This window comes from Nanorana parkeri, unplaced genomic scaffold, assembly GCF_000935625.1.
Source record: "Nanorana parkeri isolate BGI_ZX_2015 unplaced genomic scaffold, ASM93562v1 scaffold69, whole genome shotgun sequence".
Classification (NCBI taxonomy): Eukaryota; Metazoa; Chordata; class Amphibia; order Anura; family Dicroglossidae; genus Nanorana; species Nanorana parkeri.
Genome location: NW_017306337.1, coordinates 2096588 through 2101219, shown reverse-complemented (window position 1 = coordinate 2101219; position 4632 = coordinate 2096588). Strand labels below are relative to the sequence as shown.

At 45.8% G+C, this 4632-nt stretch overlaps 1 protein-coding gene across 4 annotated transcripts in view; it reads left to right on the top strand.

Moving 5' to 3' along the window:
* Positions 1-1056: 1056 nt before the first annotated feature.
* AP2M1 (adaptor related protein complex 2 mu 1 subunit) overlaps positions 1057-4632 on the top strand; it is a 22441-nt gene continuing 18865 nt past the window's right edge. For all 4 annotated transcript variants that reach the window (XM_018576539.1, XM_018576537.1, XM_018576540.1 and 1 more), the window contains exon 1: positions 1057-1151. The gene's annotated coding sequence lies outside the window, so the exon portion shown is untranslated. The remainder of the gene's footprint in view (positions 1152-4632) is intronic.

Sequence of the window (4632 nt, the reverse complement as noted above, 5' to 3'; positions counted from 1 at the left end):
GGGCTAAAATGAAGAACATATACTCACCTGAACCAGGATCCTGCTTGGCTACTAGAACGGTCCCCACAGCCTCTTCTTCCCTGGGCTCCGGTGGTCTAAGGCCCCGTGATGTCATCACATCTAATGCTGCTGCATTTGACATAAGGATGCCGAGGGACATGCCACCGCCAGAGTGGAGGGGGAGAGAGGTGAGCGCTCTGTGCTGCAGGATCAAGTGAGTATATTCTCTTTATTTTAGCCCCCATACCAAACTGAGCAGTTAACCCTTGCAGTGCGGGGGGAAGGTATAGCCCCACTACAAGGGTTCATTTTTTGATCGCCTCGAGTTCTTTAAAATATTTAGAACTTTTGAAATGACATGTTAAAAAGGTCATATGAGATTTTAAGTGATCCGGTTTACGTAAACCTTAACCCCAACTCCAGACAAAGTGATAGGTCCTTCTTCAGGCTCATACTACATAGTTTGGTTAGTACAAACATCATATGGTGAGATTGTAACATGTATGGTAAACCTTTGACCTACCAAAAAGCTATGTAGGACGACAACAACGACCTACCTAATATCCACTTATATCCAATCAGGCAGGCTCCTGAACAACATACCTGGCAGATCTAAAGGAGATTGTACAACTACATTGTAATGTGTGCCATGAGCGTAACACTTTCACTGCCTCTATACTGCACATCAATGGTTGACTTGACATCCATCTCTGAAAACAACTAAAGTTCTGTAATGACTGGATGACCTTGTCCAGGCAATGACTGGAACATATTTTTTTTAAATGTATATATATGTAATCAAGCAAACCCAATATCTACACATCACCCTTCAAGCGGACCTTTGTTATTCTTTCTACATATATTGGTACTGAATTCAGCCCTCCATTGAATGCAGGATCCTATGTTACGCTGGGCCCTGGTCATGTGACTCGACGTACTCGAGATGCAAAACAGCTGGCAGGTGACTGACTGAACGCGGCCTAAGGGGCGCATGCGCGTTATTACAGACCTCCCACCGGCACAGCCCATGCAGGAGATTACTAGGAAATGAACGCAGCTGCGCGTTGACGTCATCTCTGCGGAAAGGAGGGTGGGAGGAGGTTCGGCCATCTTGGAGTCTTGGCAGAGCTCTGGAACGGGGAGCAGGGCAGGTAACCTCTATGCTGTCACAGTGTGGGGCGGGCGAGCATAATTGGCCGTGTAATTCTCTGTGTACTTACACGGTGTATATAGATCTGAGGAGCCGCTGTCAGGTGCAGTGACGGGACCTGTCCTCCTCAGCATGTGCCTGAAATAGCCGGTCTGTCAGCCTGTCACAGGGTGTGACAGGGATCCGGCCGAGGTTGGTTGTTTTCCGAGGCCGAATCGTGCGCTGCGGAGAGGGGGGGGGTTATTGGACGAGGCTGTCAAAGAGCCGACATCCCCATCTTCTCCGGGTGTGGTCCGCCCTGTCTCCCGCCCTCTGCTATTGCGGTGCCCGCTGTGGACGGGCTTCCAGAGGGATCGGGCACAGGATGAGTGGTATTGAATAGGATGTCATACTCTGTACAGGCTCTTTCCTGTCCCTGGAGGTGTGTGTGTGCCCTACGGTCAATTACTCCATTCTTATCTTAGCTTGTGTCCTGCGGTCAAGACACCTGTGATCAGCCTGTCTGTGCACCCCCCCTGTGATCAGCCTGTTGCTCGGGAATAAAAACCTTAATCTTTACAATTAAATACATAGCAGCTGATCACCTACATTTGCTGGATTTCCTTTGGTGTTCAGAGCCCCATTAGAAGGGGTCCCCAAGGTGTATTCAGAAAAATTCAGTGTTTATTTTCTACATCAGTCTACCCAGCTATGTTTTGATGTGATTATGGCAACTTTTTTTTATTCCAGGTATTTATATTCTAGGCTGACAAAATTACATTTCTTTCAGCAGACCTGTTGGAGTTTATGCACACAAATGTAACAAAAAACATTGTGCTGCAATCTGTAAATGTCTATTTTCTTAAGGCTTTGAATGCAGCAGTATTGTACACTATGGGCCTGTGCACACCGCTACCTTTACATCAGTACAATTGTGCTGTGTAAGGATCCCTGGGTTCAAACCAGAAGAATCTGTGCGGTCAGTAACTAGGTGTGTAAATCAGTGTAAACACATGTACATGCATACACGTGGAAGAAGAACTTAGTGGATTTCTTTGTTTATTAATCTAAACGTATTAAAAGCATATTCCACATTTTGAACCATGTTACAGCCATATCTAGGAACATAAAGCATGGTGCCATTCGCCAGCCCCCTGCCTACCTGAATTGGGGGGTTCTGTGTTCATGTAAATTTGGAGCAACTGTGGGTGGCTCTGCCTGCATAGCCTTGTCATTCATTCAGAGATCCATTCACAGGCTCTGTGAATGAAGAGACTACCATGGCTGAAGAACGTAGTCCTCAATGGAGTGCCTGTTCAGTGACGTCACCACTAGAGCTGCAGCTAACGATTATTTTCAAAATCGATTAGTTAGCGGATTTATTAAGTTCGATTAATCGGATAAAAATGTAAAATACATTTTAAAAAATGGTTCCAGTGATGGGACTATTAGTTTGTATTGAGATTGTAGTCCATCACAGGAGCAAGCTTGGAGCGGTGGAAGTAAAAAAGTGTGGTGTGCAATATAGTGAAATGAAAAGTGTAAAATTATACAGCAATGAATGCAGAATGGCACCGGCTATAGAGGAATACAAAACCCAACAATTGTACAGTAAGCCCTCACGGGCAGGGCCCTCCTTACCATCTTGTCTTAAATTGTATTGTGACTGTAATGTCTTCCTTATATTGTAAAGCGCTGCGCAAACTATTGGCGCTATATAAATCCTGTATAATAATAATTATACAGCACAATGCAGAATACCACCAGCTATAGAGGAATACAACAAATCCCAATAATACAGCTGGTGGTATTCTGCATTGTGCTATATAATGTACTATTGCTGGGTTTTGTAGTTCTCTATAGCTGGTGGTATTCTGCATTGCATTGTATAATGTACTATTGCTAGGTTTTGTAGTCCTCTATAGCTAGTGGTATTTGGCATTGCACCACTGTATAATGTATTATTACTGGGATTTGTTGTACTCTATAGCTGGTGATATTCCACATTGAGCTGTATAATGTACTATTGCTAGGTTTTGTAGTCCTCTATAGCTAGTGGTATTTGGCATTGCACCACTGTATAATGTATTATTACTGGGATTTGTTGTACTCTATAGCTGGTGATATTCCACATTGAGCTGTATAATGTACTATTGCTAGGTTTTGTAGTCCTCTATAGCTAGTGGTATTTGGCATTGCACCACTGTATAATGTATTATTACTGGGATTTGTTGTACTCTATAGCTGGTGATATTCCACATTGCGCTGTATAATGTACTATTGCTGGGATTTGTAGTCCCCTATACAGCGCAATGCAGAATACCACCAGCTATGTAGGAATACAGCTATACATACAGTGTATAATGTATTGCTGGGATTTGTAGTCCTCTATAGCTGATGGTACATTGTGTTGTATATTATACCATCAGCTATAGAGAAATACAAATCCCAGCAATACATTATAGAGCACCATGTGTGGGAAAGTGCAGGCTTACCTGAGCAGTCTTCCAGCAACTTGCTTCTGAGATCAGGCCTGTCTATCGGCGGCTGTCATTTCCCCCACACCTGCTCCTCCTTGTTCTCCCCGCCTTCCTGTGCCGATCGTGGATGTGAGAGGCGGGGAGGAGGTGCGGCGTGTGGATGCAGGTGGGCGGGTCTGGCAGCGGTGAGCGTGAGGTGGGGAGGAGTTGCGGCGCGCAGCTTGTGTGGAGCAGTGAACAGGGCCAACTAATCAGAGGCCGATTAATCGATGATTGGAAAAGTTGACAACTTTTTTAATCGATTTATGTCGATTAGTTGTTGCAGCCCTAGTCACCACACTTGTAGTCCATTTGACAACTTCCTCCAGTCCTGTACAGAACCTGGAGCTGGGAGGAACAGTCTGCTGAAGATAGGAGCATTGCACCCATGACCCACTAAAGGCAGTTACAATGCTTAACTGGCAAAAAATAATGCCCATTTTTTATTCTGTACAGGTTTCTTTTAGGCTGGGTTCACACCTGGGCGTTCCAAATAGGAGCATTTTATGCTCGTGTTTTGAGCACGTTTCAAAACACGTTTTCCCCCCTAACGTCTTCCAGGACAGCATCTTGAGATATGGAGGCTCCTCCCAATCCTACAGGAAACACGTCACCAATGACCTCTTTGAAAGGCCCACCTTCTGGCCAGCTTCTCAGTCTTTTTGTGTTTCCTCAGGCAAGCTGAGGAGGCACGTCACAGGAACAATTGGGGAGAGCCTCCCTATGGCAAATGGCCAGGGGGGTTTTTCTTCCACAAGTTTGGTAACAGGCTTACCTTGGGCCTCCAGCTAGTCCCACTAGCTTTGCAGTGGGTATGCTGGCTCTCCTTCCTACTTCAGTGCCCGGCGAGGGCTGAGACCTGGATGGCGTCACTCCCTTGGCTGAGTCGCGGGGAGAGGGTGCATGCCGGTCGGAGGGAGTCATCTTGTTGCGTTCGACGCTCGTTTTTTAACCTCCCTGGCGGTATGATTTCCCCCCCCTAAC